The 20,000-nt window shown below is 34.1% G+C and overlaps 1 pseudogene; it reads left to right on the plus strand.

Annotated features, from left to right (window-relative positions):
* The first annotated feature begins 934 nt into the window (after positions 1–934).
* Positions 935–20,000, plus strand: part of LOC137621771 (carbohydrate sulfotransferase 11-like) — a 24,251-nt pseudogene continuing 5,185 nt past the window's right edge.

The following is a 20,000-nucleotide window of genomic DNA, read 5'->3' on the forward strand; positions in this document are numbered from 1 at the left end:
GTCTTTAAGTTTATTCCCTCTTGGGTCTCTGATCTCGAGGTAGAGAGAATCCTGATAGTAAGAGGTGTATGATATATGGCTTATATGATTATGAAGAACCTATATAAATGTGCAAAATTATCATATATATATATATATATAGGCTATATATACTATATATATATATATATGTGTGTGTATATATGTATATATATTATATATATATATGTGTATTGTGTATAAATAAAAATACATCACACACACACACACATATATATATATATATATATATATATAAATATATAAGTTTACGCTCAGTTATGTACAAAATGTTTACAAATATCATATTAGGCTGAATAGGATGCCAGATAGACTTTAATCAACCAAGAGAGCAGGCAGGCTTTAAACGTGGGTATTCAACAACTGACCATATCAATGTAATTAACCAGATAATGGAAAAAATCAACAGAAGATGACAAACCACTATCTACGGCATTTATCGACCACGAGAAAGCTTTTGATTCTGTCAAACTTCAGCTGCAATGAAAACGCTTCAAAGACAAGGATTAGATGGATCTTATGTGAAAATGCTTGAAGATATCCTAAAACTACTTGAAGATAGGGAAAAAATTCTGACGGAGAAAGGAGCTAGACAGAGACCCCCATCTCTCTGAGATTATTCACATCGTGCCTGAGAGAAGTGTTTAAGAATTTAGATTGGGAAAATGTAGGAATTAACATCAATGGGGAATACATTAACAACCTAAGATTTGTAGATGACATAATTCCTACTTAGTGAATCATGAGAGGAATTGCAAAAGATGATAATAGATTTGATTAGAGAAAGTAGATATGTAGGGCTGAAAATGAATATGAGTAAAACTAAGATAATGTTCACTGAAAATGCAGACACCGGAAATAGGTGGGAAGGAAACTCTGGAGTTTGTTAATAAATATGCGTACTTTGGAGAGTCAGTAAATGTTTTCCCAGACATGAGACAGGCATTGCAAGAAGAATAAGAAAGGGAAGGAGAGATTTTTGGTAAACAAAAGGAGATTATGAAAATAAAATGTCACACTCTATAAAAAGAAAAGTACCTAAACCGATGGCCCTACCCATATTAACTTAAACATCAGAAACTTTGAGCCTTACTAAAATCTTAGAACGTAAGCTAGTTACAACTCAAAGAGGTACTGAAAGAATAATGATGCGAATAATATAAGGAGACAAAAAGAACTACATAGATACAAGAGCCAACTTTAAGTACAGGATATTTTAACACATGTAAGAAAAATAAATGTACATGGGCATTGCATATAAATGAGAATGACAGATAATTGATGGACATTAAGGGTAACAGAATATGTCCCTAGAGATTGCAAAAGAAGTAGGGTAAGCAAGAGAAGACGAAGGATTAACGAGCTAAAGAAAATTTGCGCGCATAGACTGGCATAGAACAGACCATACACAGATGCAAGTGCGAGGACTTATCAGAGGCCTTTATCTTGCAGTGAACTAGTTATGGCTAATATATTATATATATATATATATATGTGTGTGTGTGTGTGTGTGTGTGTAGGTGTGTGACTATTTTATTTATTCAATTCCCTAATTCACGAACGAAAACCTGAACTGGAACATCGTAGATGCATTTAAATCATAAATTCAGTTTCGTATAGAAATGTACATATAAAGGAAAAATCTTTTCAGAGAATGTTCAGGTATTAAATAATACGTCTTTTCCGTCATCTGGCCTCTCTTTATTGAGTGCATTGTGTGGTTATATATAAATTTATGATTATCTCATTTTGAAAATTTAGTTGGTGAATTAAATATCTTTTTTCCAGAATCACATGAAAAGGAGGAAATTTGCCTTCTTGCGGGAGTGAGCGCGTGAAATGCAGATGTTTGGGTCTGAGGAACTTTAAGTCTGCCTTACATCTGTTGTTTCTCACTATTTTCACCACCTATTTCATCCTCTACACTCTCAGTTATGTCGACACGATACAGCCAAGCCAAGTTATACCACGACCATCACCCCACATGACCCATTATAGAGGTAAACATGACGAAAACCAGAGCATCGTTGAGGTGATATCTTCAGACGAAGATTGGAATGTCAACACTAAAACCGACGAGCTTGCCTCAGGTGATGTTGGCGATCTGACCGCCGATAACACAGTGTCATCAGGGTTTCGGCCAGTGCCGACGGATTCGGAGGACGTTACCAGTGAGAAAGTCCTTTTCGATAAATTGGAGTTAGTATCTTCCGTGGAGACAGCAACTGGTCAGTCATATGACGATAATGTCAGAGACAGGGTCACAAATGAGCCTACACAGGACAGTATGAATCCTGGCGATTCGGGAAGTAGGTTGAAGTCACAAGCAGAAGCCTTTTACGATGATTTTGCCGACTTAGATATCACACCAGAGAGTGGAGGTTCAGGTTCCGTAGAGACTGGAGACAACCTGAGAGAACCTATTAATAAATTCCAAGATTTGCTAAATCAACAACAGAAACAAGTTTGGCCAATTACTATTAAGTTTTCTAACGCATCTGCTCTACGGTCATATTAATTTATGATAAATACAGTCCAAAAGTAGGTGGAGCTATTTTGTTATAATTTAAACTTGAATATCTTTATGAAATATTTTTACACACACACACACACACACACATATATATATATATATATATATACATATTATATATATATATATATACATATATATATATTATATATATACATATATATACATATGTATATATATACATATATATATATATATATTTACATATATATATATTTACATATATATATATGTATATATATATATATATATGTATATATATATATATATATATATATATAAAATTTCCTTTGAACTTTCGCAAAATAGCAAAGCACAAATCAATCTTAATACATGTTCTTAGAATCCATGTAAGGTGTTGATGAAGTTTTTCTTTTGTTAAAATGGAAACAATTCTTCGAAACGATCAAACAAATGTAAATTCACTAAGAAAATACCAATTTTTTTATTGTGTTGTTTGATTATATTTCCTTTATATTCACAGGAAAGGGTTATTTTGCAAAGCAGAATAAACGTCTTTGAAGAGAGGGCCAAGTTGGTTGAGAGGGTGTGCAAGCAACAGCCTCCTTCTCTTCACCAACCAAGTGGGGCAAACCACCTTGTTTGGGACACTAAACATACCCAAGTATTGTGTGGTGTCCCAATTATAAAGTAAGTTCGTCTAGTTCTTCTTTAATTGATTTAAAGGAATATTACAGAATTAAAAAAGAAAAAGGAATTTTTCATAACGGCAGGCTATCCTGAAATTAGTAAATGCAAAGATTCTCTCTCTCTCTCTCTCTCTCTCTCTCTCTCTCTCTCTCTCTCTCTCTCTAAGGTTTTGGGTAGACAGTATCAACGTCAAGATATTATGACTAATACATAGTAGGTAAGTATTTCATGTTAATCATTAACACAGATACTGAAAAAATTATAAAATTGAGATATTTTCGACATTATATTATTATTATTATTATTATTATTATTATTATTAATTATTATTATTATTATTATTATATTATTATTCTAGGTAGCATCTACATCCATGATGATGAGTTTTCTACGCATTTCTCCCAAGCTGAAAAACTTCAGGTGAGTCATCAACTGTCATCGGAATATACAGTATGAAGGATCTACTGTATTAGGTTCCCTCGGTAGAGAGATAGTGCTATAAGTATACTTTACGTGATGCACTGTAGGCATTACATAGGGGTCTTTACTACGTTCTTTCGGTACCTAACTGCACTTAGGTTACTATCCTTAATTCTTGACCTCAAATCTTGCTTTGTTTCTTACTGCTTGGTTTTACCACAATTGCATGTTGAATGTTGGTTTCCCGCTGCTCTTCTTCTTTTGAAAACATTCAGTGGTTTTCTCTATCCTGAAGGAAGATGGCGATTCTAATTGGTTCAATATGTTTGTTGCTCAAGATCTCTCGTACCTTGGGTGGTAGAGTTATGTAGTAAAATTCCAGAATTTAAGTTTGATTTTGTTCCCAGATGTTATTTTTTTATGTATGGAGCCATGAAGGGGAGACTTCCCATATCAACCCAAGCCCTGATTAAATAGTGTGGTTGGTAATTTAATGGAAAAAAATCACCCTTTTGCATTTTGGCGCAAAAACTCCCAAATGAAAATAGAGTAAGAATCTATCACTGCAAAATTATTCGCTTTCTAGTGGACTCTTTACCTCCGTATATCATTGTAAAATGTAAGCCTACAAATTATCTTTCCTGCTTTACTGATGTTGAGTCGCTTTCTATATTATTTTGAATAATTCCTAGTCGTTTCTCGTAATACAGTATCATTCGACAGTTTAGACTTTTTTTTTTTATTCGCACATTACTGCGATTTTCCTTGTAACTGTAAACATTCCTTTAACGTTTTTCTCAACTGCTTAACAATTGGTGCTCTTTCTCTTTCCTTCTTTTTATATTAATGTTCTTCGTGGTTTTTATTACCCTAATAACTCTATTCCTACTTTTTATTACAAACCTTTTCCTGTCTACTTGAGCTTGACGTTACCAATCCTCATGATTCTTCCTATGTCAACTTCCACACCTCTCACAGTTCGGTTGGGAGAGGGGGTTTGTTTCACGGTCGGTGCACCTCCCGTGGTATGTAAGCTGTTACTTAAAGGTATTTGCAACATCTCTTTGGTCATTAGATGCAACCACTTTTTAACCATCTACTGTATCACCGATGCTGCTTTCTTCCATATTGCCGTTAAACTCTCAATTTTATTTCATAGAACAATTGCAGGTTTCTCACTAAGTTGGATATTGGCATCAAAAAGTCTCCCCGGACCAAGAAGAAGGGACATATGGGTCAAATTCGTATATATAATTCAACCTGAAATTTAATTCAGTCTCCACCTTCCATCTCAAAGCGATCACACACGTCGGATTGCTAAATCGTCTGAAAATGTCAATGGTTTATTTCACCATTATCATCTCCTCCTACGCCTATTGACGCAAAGGGCCCTAGTTAGATTTTGTCAGTTGTCTCTATCTTAAGCTTTTAATTCAATACTTCTCCACTCATCATCTCCCACTTCACGCTTCCTCGTCCTCAGCTATGTAGACCTGGATCTTCAATTCTTGTGGAGACCAGCTAAACGTTTTGTGAACTAATCTCTCTTGGGGAGTGCGAAGAGCATGCTCAAACCATCTCCATCTACCATTCATCATGATCTCATCCATATATGGCACTCGAGTCTTATGATTTAATTTCTAATCCTGTCCTGCCATTTAACTCCCAATATCCTTCTGAGGGCTTTGTTCTCCAATCTACTAAATCCGTTGGAGATTGTTTCATTGCCATAACATGACTCATGTCTATATAGTAACACCGATCTCATTAAATTTTTTTATATGTAATTTCAGGCAATTTGATTTCCATATTTTACTTAACCTAGCCATTGTCTGATTTTCTTTTTTCAATCTTTCACTAAACTCTAGTTCTAAAGACCCTGTATTGGCTATCATAGTTCCTAAATACTTTAATGATTCGACCTCATTAATTATTTTTCCTTCCAATGATATTTCATCTTCCATTGCAAACTTCGTTCTCATCATTTCTGTCTTTCTTCTATTTATCTTGAGCCCAACCTCGTGTGATATTTCATGTATTCTGGTAAGCAAGTATTGCAAGTCTTGTGGCGTTCTGCTAATAAGGACAACATCATCAGCACACTCTAGGTCTACCAATTTCCTGTTACCAATCCAGTCCAATTCGTCTCCACCATCTCCGACTGTTCTACGCATTACAAAATCCATGAGGAGGATAAACAACATAGGTGACAACACATTTCCTAGGAGTACTCCGCTGTTTACTGGAAATTCATTTGATAGGACTCCACTAGAATTAACTTTGCACTGGCTATGCTCATGAACAGACTTAATCAAATTCATCTATTTAAGAAGAATTCCATAATAACGTAGGACTCTCCAAAAAATTGACTGGGGCACACTATCAAAGGCTTTTTCATAGTCCACAAATGCCATCAAATAGTTTATGTAGATGACAAAATTTCTCATTCATTCCCATGTACCTTTCCCATCAGATGTTTGTATATCGATGATTTCTATTGCTCATCATAAAAAAAGAACATTTATAAATAATGCACACATATATGATATTGATAGAAAATGGAATTAGTCCTCGTATCAAGCTTCCAGGTTCTTCGTTACTTACTCCACAACACTATGATTGATTGTGGTCACATTACTACAAGCGTATGTGCAAAGCTCTGCAATCTGTGGAAAGTTCATTGTCATTGGATACCTCCTGCACAGGTAGCTTGAATTCTTTTATTTCTAACTTCCATAGCCTCTCTAGTATATCGGGCAACTTCTTTGGTTGATGATTCTAACTTCCTTAAATCTATGCCACTACTTATAATTTTTTTTCAATTCTTCACATGAAAAACATATGGTCTGTTGTATGATCTGACTCGCTGCAAAATACACAAATCCTATTCTTTTCATCCTGATTCTATAATTTCATTTCAAGTCAATCACATTCAACTTTGTCTTTATTACTATTACTGCTTCCTTAGTGTTAAGTTTAATTATGTAATCTCTTCTGCCATTATTATTTACAAATCTCAGCTTGGTCATTACTGCTTTCTTTTCTTCTAGTTTTCCTTTAATTTAATTTACCACTTTACTTTTTATTTCTTTCCTCGAAGCAAATGAGACTCACTATTATTTCTTTGCAGAAAAAGAACCGCGTGAGGCAGAGCGATGTACGTCATATTTACTGGACGCCAAAATCCGAAAAGGAAAAAGCGAACGTTTTGCGGCAGAGCGTTCGTGTCATCATCGTCAGACATCCGTTCACAAGGTCATTATCATTACTATTTTATTGTTATCATTGTCGTTGATTAAATTAAGATTGAATAAAGTCACAATTTTAGGCTACACACGCATACATTATTATTAACATTTGTCCTAGTAAACAATCTTGTTGCATATGAGATCATGCCACTCTCTTTGCCTAGATTCCATCTCCTGAATATAGATCTGAGGTTGCTGAATCCCCTAATAGAGATCTAACTAAAATTGGTGTATGGTGAAAATTATGGGGCATGAAGCTGAGCCCTTACAAAACTCAAATTATGATTGTAAGCAGCTTGAGGACAGAAGCTCGTTATCCAGATTTTTGCATTGATAGTGTTTCATTAACTGTATACACTTTTAGAATTTTATGTGTGATTCTTGATTGCATATTTACTTTTAAGAAAGACATTTGGTCAGTTTCTTCTTCAATTGCACAAAAATGGGCTTATTGAAAAAGTCTTTTAAAATTTTTGGTGATTCATCTAACCTGAACAAATGTTTTATTTTTTTTTTCCATTCTACCTTGTTTCGAGTATTGTTCTCCTATTTGGTCTTCAGCTGCTGATTCTTGTCTTAATTTATTTAAAAAAACTTGCAATCAACTAAATTCATTTCGCTTGATCTGGATATTAATCTCGGGCACCGTCGTTTAGTTAGTTGTTTATGCATTTTAGATGAGATTTTTCATAATTCAGATAAACCATTGCACTGAGATCGTCCCAGAGTGTACCATGCTGAACAGCTAATCAGGAAAAGACCAAAATATTAGATGTGAAAGTAGTTAAAAAAATTACGATTTGATTTTGTTTCTTTTAACGAGCATGTCTATACTCCCACACAGGTCATGATTGAGGTGAGGTACATTAGTCATTGTTTCGTCAATAGGTAAAACCAAATCAATGGATTATAATGGAGGGGGGTGGGGAGACTTTCGAAGGGTTTTAGAACTCTTTTTCAGGTGGCGTTTTTTCTAATCTGGAATCATTTTTAAGATCGAGGATTTATTAAAAAAGTGTGAATAAAAATAGAAATAGAAAAAGACATTTACCATCAAGGTTATAATTATAATATTAATTCATAATTTTGTCCTTACTTATATAATTAGCTGAATAATCGCTAAACATATGAAACCAGCATTATATATATTGAGAGAGAGAGAGAGAGAGAGAGAGAGAGAGAGAGAGAGAGAGAGAGAGAGAGAGAGAGAGGGAGTTTAGATTTAATCTAAATAGTGACTAAGTAATTATTCTGAGAATGGAATACAGACATAAATTCAACCTAAATTAAATGGAGGTAATTATCATCCAGGTTTATACAATAATGTTATTGTTCTTGAAATACTTTATTTTAATTATTCATTACTTCCATTGGAGTTTATTTATTTCCTTATTTAATTTCCTCACTGGGCTATTTTTTTCCGTTTGAGGCCTTCGGCTTATGGCATCCCGCTTTTCCAACTAGGGTTGTAGCTTAGCTAATAATAATGATTTCCAACAGGATTCTTTCGGCCTACCGCGACAAAATGACAAAAATGAAACCGGGTCCTAAGAAGTTCCAATTCCGGAAGATGCAGAAGACGATCATAGCGAAGTACCGACCTCCAGATTCCACCATCAAATCTCCTTTTCCAACGTTCCCGGAATTCATCAACTACGTCATCGATGAGACTCGAAGCCTTACGAACACTGAGGACTGGAGGAAGAAGGTAAGTTACTGAAGACGGTCATAAGGTTATTCTCAGAGAATTATGGGATCCTTTAACTGGCGAGATAGTACTACATTGGACCCCTTTCCGGTTACAGCTCACTTTTCCTTTGCCTACACATGCACCGAATAGTCTGGGATATTCTTTACACACTCCTCTTTCCTCATACATCTGAAAACAAGATGACCAAAACTTCTTCTTCATTCAGGGAGTTTACTGCTGCACTGTAATTATCCAGTGGTTATTTTTCTCTTGGTAAAGAAGCGACCCTTTAGCTATAGTAAGCAGCAATTCTGGGACACTTCAAAATCAAACCATTGTTCTCTAGTCTTGGGTAGTGTCATAGCCTCTGTACCATGGTCTACTGTTTTGGGTTATCGTTCTCTTGCTTGAGGGTACACCCGGACACATATTTTTATCTATTTCCTTATTTCCTTTCCTTACTGGGCTATTTTCTATTGGAGCCCTTAGGCTTATAGCATCCTGATTTTCCAACAAGCGCTATAGCTTAGCTAGTAATAATAATAGTATTTGGAGAACACAAAGCTATTTTGAAGTTCCAGACAATTCTGAGGTCAGAGTTGTTTTTGTGGCCACAAGACTTTTCAGAGATTACAAGATTAATCTGAGATCCCGTGACTATTCTGAGGTCACTATAGAGTACTATTCTGATGCCCTGAGAAATTCTGGGGTTATAAGTTATTCTTGAGGTCACGAAACTATATCGAGACCACAAAAGTATTCTGAGGTTTATTATTATTATTATTATTATTATTATTATTAAAAGGAGGATATATAGCAGCCCAATGAGTCAATCTCGATTCTTACAGATGTAGCCCGATTAAATTCGGGATTAAAAAACATAAATGCTAAAAAAATAAAACTAATAAAAAGGATAAAAAATAACTTAATAATGAGGTATAAATCTATGAGAAATATAAGTTTAAATCTTTTTTAGAAAACCTCTTTCTTAGAAAAAAAAAAGTGATCTTGTTTTATGGTAAAAATACAATCACACTTTTTGCCCCATGGTACTGCTTCACGGGGGTGTTCTCACATGGCTGGATTTACCACTGAACAAAATAAGCTTGTTCTTAGGGCATCAAGGGAGGGGGGAGGGTAACCATAGATTCGTCATTCATTTATTTCATTCGTTGTTAGGGAGTCCAGATACAACAGATCAGCCAGCGAGCAGCTTAGGCTGTGAAGCCCCAATACTGTGACGTCACAAGCCTTGGTCTCACAAACGTGGTTAACGAAAGCAATGCTTTTTGTTAGCTATCCATGGAAGTAATGTAAACAACAGGGACTTGTATGTGACCATATATATTTTTATTCATTCATTTATCCATTCTATCAGTGATAATTCCTAGTATCTGGGCAATATTTGGCTGTTATAATACAAGTGGAAAACCTAAAGTTCAAATGTAAAATAACATCTTTTTCCAAAATCAAAGCCATTCATACACCAGTGGGTACAGTACTGTACACCCAGCAACAAACCAGTGTCGCCTGGCCAGACGTGACTTGGAGAGATCATGCCCCTCTTGCCCTGAAAGGTGGCCCGACATTAAACAACCGAGACTTCGTTAGGTTGGTTCGAATGTGAGGAGGAGGGAAGTTACCGATCTCACTCAAAGAAATGCGATGAAGAGAGAGAACTTTTTTTATTCTTTTAAGAAATGTAATCTAATTTTATTTCGAAATTTCTTCTTATATAGAAATAGGATAGGAAAATTCAAATAAAACGTTATGATAAAATATTTTGATGAATTAGTTTCGAAATGATATTTTTCTTTGTCTCGAAACTAATTCATCAAAATATTTTATCATAACTTTTTATTTGAATTTTCCTATCCTATTTCTATATAAAATTTTATTGAATAATATTGGAATTGAGTATTTATATTAATATTCATAACACGGAAATATCCTTCGTTTGCATTTTTTAAAGCAACCCCCCCCCCCTCTCTCTCTCTCTCTCTCTCTCTCTCTCTCTCTCTCTCTCTCTCTCTCTCTCTCCACATAATTACACACTGTGGGCATTCGTATCATATGTAGGGGCTAATAATGTATCGTTTCAAATAGCATCTATTGGGTCACCAATCATTAATAAGTGGCCTTTGTTCAAAATTTAGAAGGTAATGAGGTTTAAAGGTTTAGTTGTTGATTTTAGTGTTTTCCTTTGATTTCGATCATGAGCCACGTAGCTCGGTGTGGTTGGGGTCAGCTTTTGTCACAGGCTAATTTGGCTCCGGCCCTCTTAGAGAAAATAGTATTCTTTGCTATATCAATTATATCATTTTAAGGTTGGAGACTTGAAATGCATATTCAGTTAACATAATCTATATTGTTTCAGAAGTGACTAGTGGCAATAAATATATGAAATGACATGCAATGAAAGTTCATTGGTGCATTATTATAGTGATGATGTGGTATATAGGATGTAGGGTATAAAAGACAAATTGTTTACTCAAATTATCTGGTTCGGCGTCAATAACCTTAGATGTCAGGATGACAAAAAAACTCCTAATCAATCAGTCAATCAATCAAATTATCTGGGCAACTCGCTCACTTCCAAGCGAATCCCCTTCCCTGGTGACGATTGCTCAATGCTCAAAGGCCCGAGTCTAGCTGGCTTCACCCTTCCCAAGGCAAAAGGAAATATTTCCTTAGCCTTGAGTATTCGTATTATTACGATTTTATTTGTCGTTTCATGTCTTGATGTCCAACACCTTAAAAGTGTTCCCCCGGTAAGCTCTTCAAGAAATCCATTACTCTCGATATTTATTCAATCAGTCTTTCGCATATTTACTTCGTTATCTATAGTTTTGATATAATTTTAAACATCTGGAAAGCAAACTGTATGAAATATTGTCACCTTACTATTTTGTTTTTCATTTACTAAAAAGCTTCCACCAGAAGGATCTTATCATAACTGTGAGACCTTTAAACCTCAAACATTGGGGATGGGGTAGAAGGATAATACCAGGTGAGGGGTTAAAAGATGATGGTGGAGAGGTGGCAATTGGAGTGATCTTAATGTATGGCTTGACGAGGTTTGCATATTAACATTTATGAAGGATGATGATGATGGATATTATTATTATTACTATTATTATTATTATTATTATTATTATTATTATTATTATTATTATTATTATTATTATTATTATTACTTGCTAAGCTAATACCCTTAGTGATAACATTTAATATCAATGATTCCAACTCGCAATGAAAACGGGGCATATATCATTCTAACATTATTTTTATGTGGTTACTGAACATTTTTGGAGCGTGGTATCTTCACCCGAAAGAAATACAATTCTAACATCAACTTGCAAAGTAGTTAGCGGTCTTTTGTGATCCTTGGGAACATCCAAATATTATAAAATATTGGATACAGGTAATATATATATATATATATATATATATATATATATATATATATATATATATATATATACCAGGGGAGAGAGAGAGAAGAGAGAGACAGAGAGAGGAGAGAGAGAGAGAGAGAGAGAGAGAGAGAGAGAGTTTCAAGGATTTTGGATGTCTCAAAGACTTTTTAGTCCATTCGCAGATACTCCATTTGCTCTTTGGTAGGACGATTTAGTTTAAACATTTGGAGAGTTCTTATGATCTTATCTAACTCATTCTAGAACTCCAAAGAGAGAGAGAGGAGAGAGAGAGAGAGAGAGAGAGAGAGAGAGAGAGAGAGATGAGAGAGAGAGAAGAGAGAGAGAGAGAGAGAGAGCAGCTGCTAGAATAATGCAAACAAAGGATATATGATTCCCACGTATATTAACTGGAATAGTCAGCTCCCACAATATTTAAGGATGTTCCATATAGAAATTTAATAAGGAATTCAAATATATCGGTGTGATTATATTTTTCGATAACTAATTCTCGAAAACGATAGCATTACTTAAAAGAATAAGAGATAAGACCTCTCTATCTCTTTCATATATATATATATATATATATATATATATATATATATATATATATATATATGTTTATATATATATATATATATATATAATATCATATATTTATATTCATATACATATATTTGTATATGTAAATGTATATATATTATATATATACTGTATATATATATATATATTATAATATATATATATATATATATATATATATATTTATATATACGATTCTCCATACTTATATATAGTTATATATATATATATATATATATATGTAATATATATATATATATATATATATATATATATATATATATATATACAAGTTTTTTACAAGTCTACCGTACATATTCCTGTCGAATTCAGAAATCTGTTCTTAGACTTGAAAGCAACCCTTCTCCACTATGATAGCTGATTAGTGAGTTTGCAACACGTGGTTATTTATCATGAATATATATATATCAATAACAACGTGTTGCAAACACTAATCAGCAATCGTAATGGAGATGAGTTTATTTTATATCAAAGAAACAGATTCCTGAATTCGACAGGAATATGCACGGTAGACTTGTAATAAACTTGTATTTATCTTGATAGCATGGTTGGTTACAGTCTCTGCAAGCATGGTTTCGGCTAAGAGGCATAGAGTCTATTATCATTAATGAATTTCCACTGGATATTCACTCCCAAAGATAAAATTCGATATTAAAATGCTATTGTGGTTGATATTTACATTAATTAAAATCAAGATTGTTAGTTATATATATATAGATATAGATATTAATGTTATATATATATATATATATATATATATATATATATGTATGTATATATATATATATATATATATATATATATATATATATATGTATGTATATATAATATATATATAGTATATATATATATATATATATATATTTATAATTTATATATATATACTGGATGGCTATACTGTATATGAAAGGTCTGGGACTCAATGACGGGTGTTAAGTAGCAGGAGCCTTTATGGTGAGGAGGTATGCTGGCTGTTTAGTTCACCACTCACCTGGGTGAAGCGGGGGTCATTTCATTCATAAAAAATGCCTAAAGTATATGCTGTACTTATTTGTAGCACCTCTTTGGCCCGACATTTTGAGGTTCCTTACCTCTAGCATCAGGGGTTTTTTGACCTCTTATTTTGAAGTGCCTTACTTCTAGCATTTGAGGTTATTTGACATCTATTTTGAGGTGCCTTATCTTCTTTGTCTGCATCTTTTCCCACTTCTATGTGGGATCGATGTTTCTTTTCAGCTTTCTCCATCTACCTCTGTCCCACACTTCATCACCGGTTAATCCCTTTGATCGAAGGTCATCTTTGATACAGTCCATCCACCTTCGCTTTGGTCTCCCTCTCCTTCTTGTTCCCTGTAACTCCATTTCTATCACTCTCCTCCCAATATATTGTTCATTTCTTCTCATGACATGACCATACCACCTCAGTCTACTTTCTTGGATCTTATCTGATAGTTTTCTAACTCCTGTGGTACCCCTAATTACTTAATTCCGTATCTTATCTCTTCTTGTCACCCCACACATCCATCTCAACATTCTCATCTCTGCCACATCGAAACACTAGGGGCTTTTTTACCTCTATTTCAGGTGCTTTAACTTTAGCTTTATGGCCTCTATATTTTTAGGTGCCTTATCTCTAGCATTAGGGTTTTTTTACCTCTATTTTTAGGTGCTTTATCTCTAACATTAGGGGCTTTTTGACCTCTATTTTTAGGTGCCTTATCTCTAGCGCTAAGGGCTTTTTTACCTCTATTTTGAGGTATCTTATATCTGGCATTAGGGGCTTTTTTACCTCTATTTTGAGGTGTCTTATCTCTGGCATTAGGGGCTTTTTTACCTCTATTTTTAGGTGTCTTAACTTTAGCTTTACGGGATTTTTACCCTTATTTCGAGGGGCCTTATCTCTAGCATTAGGTGCTTTTTGACCTAATATTTTTAGGGGCCTTATCTCTAACTTTAGGGGTTTTTTTACCTCTTATTTTGAGGTGCCTTAGCTCTAGCATTAGTGTCTTTTTGACCTCTTATTTTGAGGTTCCTTATCTCTAGCATTAGGAGCTTTTTTACCTCTACTTTAAGGAGCCTAATCTATAGTATTAGGGGCTTTTTAACCTCTGATTTTGAGGTGCCTTATCTCTAGCATTAGTGGGTTTTTAACCACTATTTTAAGTTGCCTTATTTCTAGCATTAGGGGCTTTTTTACCTCTATTTTTGGGTGCCCTATCTCTAACATTAGGAGCTTTTTTACCTCTATTTTGAGGCGACTTATCTCTAGCATTAGGGGCTTTTTGACCTCTGTTTTGAGGTGCCTTATCTCTAGCGTTAGGGACTATATAACCTCTATTTTAAGGTGCCTTATCTCTAGCATAAGGGGATTTTTTACTTTGATTTTGAGGGGCCAGGTGCTTTATCTCTAGCATTAGGGGATTTTTTTACCTATATTTTGAGGTGCCTTATCTCTAGCATTAGGATCTTTTTTTACCTCTGTTTTTAGGTGCCTTAGCTTTAGCTTTTGGGGATTATTTATAGCATTATGGGCTTTTTTACCTCTATTTTAGGTGCTTTATATATAGCATTAGGAGCTTTTTGACCTCGATTTTGAGGTGCATTACTTCTAGCATTAGAGGCTTTTTAACCTCCCCTTTTAGGTGCCTTATTTGAAGCATAAGGGTTTTTTTTTTACCTCGATTTTGAAGTACATTACTATCTAGCATTAGAGGTTCTTTGGCCTCTATTTTTGGGTGCCTTGTTTAAAGTTTTAGGGACTTTTTTACCTCGATTTTTAGGAGCCTTATATATAGCAATAGGGGCTTTTGACCTTGATTTTCAGGTGCATTACTTCTAGCATTAGAGGTTCTTTGACATCTATTTTTAGGTGCCTTATTTATAGCATTAGGATCTTATTTACCTCTATTTTTAGGAGCCTTGTATATAGCATTTGGGCCTTTTTGACCTCGATTTTGAAGTGCATTACTTGTAGCATTAGAGGCTCTTTGACCTCTCTTTTTAGGTGCATTATTTATAGCATTAGGGGCTTTTTTACCTTGATTTTGAAGTGCATTACTTATAGCATTAGAGGATCTTCGACCTCTCTTTTAAGGTTCCTTATTTATAGCATTAGGGGCTTTTTTTACCCCGATTTTCAGGTGCATTACTTCTAGTATTAGAGGCTCTTTGTCCTCTCTTTTTAGGTGCATTATCTATTGCATTAGGGGCTTACTGACCTTGATTTTGAGGGGTATTACTTTTAGTATTAGGAGCTCTTTGACCTTTCTTTTTAGGTGCCTTATTTATAGCATTAGGGGCTCTTTTACCTTGATTTCGAGGTGCATTTCGTTTAGCATTATAGGCTCTTTCCTTATTTTTAGGTACCTTATTTATTGCATTAGAGGTTTTCTACCTTGATTTAGAAGTGCATTACTTGTAGCATTAGAGGCTCTTTGACTTTTCTTTTTAGGTTCCTTATTTATAGCATTAGGGGCTTTTTGACCTTTATTTTGAAGTGCATTACTTGTAGCATTAGAGACTCTTTGACATCTCTTTTTAGGTTCCTTATTTATAGCATTAGGGGCTTTTTTACCTTGATTTCGAGGTGCATTTCGTTTAGCATTAGAGGCTCTTTCCTTATTTTAGGTACCTTATTTATTGCATTAGAGGTTTTTGACCTTGATTTTGAGGTGCATTACTTGTAGCATTAGAGTCTCTTTGACTTTTCTTTTTAGGTTCCTTATTTATAGCATTAAAGGTTTTTTGACCAAGATTTTGAAGTGCATTACTTGTAGCATTAGAGTCTCTTTGACTTTTCTTTTAGGTTCCTTATTTATAGCATTAAAGGTTTTTTTGACCAAGATTTTGAGGTGCATTACTTGTAGCATTAGAAACTCTTTGAACTCTCTTTTTAGGTGCTTTATTTATAGCATTAGGGGCTTTTTACCTCGATTTTGAGGTGCTTTATTTCTAGTATTAGAGGCTCTTTGATCTCTATTTTAGGTGGCTTATTTATAACATTATGGGCTTTTTTACCTCTATTTTTTTGTCCTATTTCTAGCATTAAGGGTTTCTCACCTCTATTTTGAGGTGCCCTATTTCTAGTATTAATGGTTTTTTCTACCTCTATTTTGAGGGTGCCTTGTTTTGCGCATTAGGGGCTTTTTTACCTCATTTTCAAGTTGATTTACCTCTAGCATTAAAGGCTAATTTACGTGTTTGTTTAAAGGCTCTTCGTTGCTGTTCTCTTCTCTCAGTTTTAGTTATTCAAGGTCTTTAGTTTTCGGTTTCCTTTTATATTTCATCTTCCACTTCTTTTAGTTCGTCATTTTCCTTCGAGATTTCGTCGTATTCTTTCAAGGTTCGTCAGTTTCCTTCTAGATTTAAAGAGAAATTTTAGTTCCCTGTGTCCTCAGTTCGTCAGATTCCTCAGAGAAATCGATGGCATCCATGTCTTTGTCCATTGGGGCGATGGGTAGAGACAGGAATGCAATAAATTTTCTACGCATACTTCATCGCGCTAAAGTAAACGACGAGCAATACAGTATATTTACCAATACGATCTGGATATGTCCTTTCTTCAATGTCGAATTTTGGAACTATCCTGTTGAAGAACCTCACGTGGCTCACCGCTTAGTTGAACTATTCTGTCTCCGTCCTTATTTCCAAAAGCTCAAGCAAAGGATCATTCAAGGCGCGTACATTATGTTCTTCAAAGCTCGACAACTTCTGCAGCAACCACCAAAACCAGCTGTAGATGAAAGTGTTCCGAAGAGCCTCCTGTCGATCCTGTAGTTGTAATATGGAATTCTCACAGTCGGCTCCCTGTTCCAAATATAGCCATTAACAAAGTTCACTGCGTTGCATGCTTAGTTTGAAAAAAAGGAGATCAGGTCTTCAGAAGTCTTTTGAAGCTCGTTGCGTAGCCGTTCAGAACTGCTCCGGGAAGATTCTGTTCTGGAGTCATTCAGAACTCTATGCTAAGTCTACGGCTATGTCTTCTTAAGGCATTTGGAAATCCGGGAAAATTTTCTTCCGAAACCGTTTGGAGAGTCTGTTCTAGGGTCATTCAGAACTCCATGCTAAGTCTATGCCATTTCTTCTGAAAGCATCTGGAAATCCGGGAAAATTTTCTTCCGAAGCCGTTCGGAGAGTCTGTTCTAGGGTCATTCAGAACTCCATGCTAAGTCTATGCCATTTCTTCTAAAAGCATCTGGAAATCCGGGAAAATTTTCTTCCGCAGCCGTTTAGGACTCGCAAAAAAACTCTTCTTCCGTTTCAATAAATCCTAGTAACTAATCATCATCATCATCACCATCATCATCATCATCATCATCATCATAATAATAATAATAATAATAATGATAATAATAATTGATGATAATAATGATAGTAATAATGATAACAAACTACATGATTTGATTTATGGATTTGAGTCTGAAAGTTGTGAAATCGTTCAACGCTCGGATTTGCAATTTGAAGGAAAAGTTAAGAGACTGAATAGGAAGATGAAAAGATAATTAATACTATAATTTATTACATTTATTATTAAGTAACGCCGGCAGCGCACTCGGTGATCGAACTCGGGCGAAGGGTAATTGAAGTTTTCAGCAAACCGCATTGAAATAATCGAAGGCTTCGACTTATTTTTTCAGGTTTGGGATTTAAAACAACCCATTTCCGGTACGAATCAGAGCCGTTTTAAACGAAAAATACGCCTCGAAAAAACGCATTTCCCGAGTACTTTTATGAAGAATTAATTTTTAGGTAATCAATAATGATGTAATATTCACATAATTTTTTCCAATAGAATTATTACTTTCTAAATTTTTTTTCGAAGGCGATGGATGTTACTATGTGTATATGTTATGTTTCTGCCTATGGTTTATACATTCACTCACACACACACACACACACACACACACACATATATATATATATATATATATATATATATATATATATATATATATATATATGTATATATGTGTATATAAAAATCATCTCCTCCTACCCTTATTGACGCAAAGGGTCTCTGTTAGATTTCATTAGTCGTCCTTATCTTGAGTTTTTAATTCAATACATCTCCATTCATCATCACCTACCTCACGCTTCATAGTCCTCAGCCATGTAGGTCTTGGTCTTCCAACTCTTGTAGTGCCTTGTGGACCCCAGTTAAACGTGTGTATATATATATATATATATATATATATATAATATATATATATATATATATACTGTATATATATATGAATATATATATATATATATATATATATATATATATATATTTATATATATCTACTGTATATATCTAAATAAATATATATATACATATATATTTATATATATATATATATATATATATATATGTGTGTGAATATATATATACAGTATATATCTATATATATAAGTAAATATATATATATATATATATTTATATATATATATATATGTGTGTGTGTGTGTGTGTGTGTGTGTGTCTGTGTGTAAATTTGTGTGTCATCAGCTGTGACTGGTCCACTATAGAATAAAGACCCCAGACATGCCACTTTATAAGTTCGTCTTCTCTTCCTTCCCCTGCTTCTATTACAATCTCTAGGGACACATTCTATAATTCTTAATGTCCATCTATTGTCTGACATTCTCATTATATGTCCTGCCCATGTCCATTCCTATTTCTTATATGTTAGAATATCTTCTACTTTAGTTTGCTGTCGTATCAATGTTGCTCTATTTATGTCTCTTATTGTTATTATTATCATCATTCTTTCCATAGCTCTTTTAAGTTATAATCAGCTTATGTTGTAAGGCCTTTAGTAAGGCTCCAAGTTTCTGATGCTCAAGTTAATACTGTTAGGGCCATCTGATTAAATACTTTCCTTTTTAGAAAAAAGGGATATATATATATATATATATATATATATATATATATATATATGTGTGTGTGTGTGTGTGTGTGTGTGTGTGTGTGTGTGTGGATGAAAATCAACACATATCGTGTTCAAATAGAATTAATTTTTTACCTCATACTTGGGATTGGACCCTAGCCCCTTCAAATGAAAGGCCAGGTCGCTCTGCTGGCATATTTGGAAGCAACCTGGCCTTTCATTTGAAGGGGCTAGGGTTCGATCCCAAGTATGAGGTAGAAATCTATTCATATATATATATATATATATATATATATATATATACCTGTATATATATATGTATGTGTATATATATATATATATATATATATATATATATATATATATATATATATATATATATATATATATAATCCCACACATACATACAGACATATATAATGAATAGACATCGGCGTCCAAACTTAAAGACAACTTCTCCTCAGACAGTTCGTCCGGCAGATCGTTTTCAGGATAACAGTAGACATACATTTACTTTTCTCCATTTAC

Source organism: Palaemon carinicauda, chromosome 28 (genome assembly GCF_036898095.1).
Source record: "Palaemon carinicauda isolate YSFRI2023 chromosome 28, ASM3689809v2, whole genome shotgun sequence".
Classification (NCBI taxonomy): domain Eukaryota; kingdom Metazoa; phylum Arthropoda; class Malacostraca; order Decapoda; family Palaemonidae; genus Palaemon; species Palaemon carinicauda.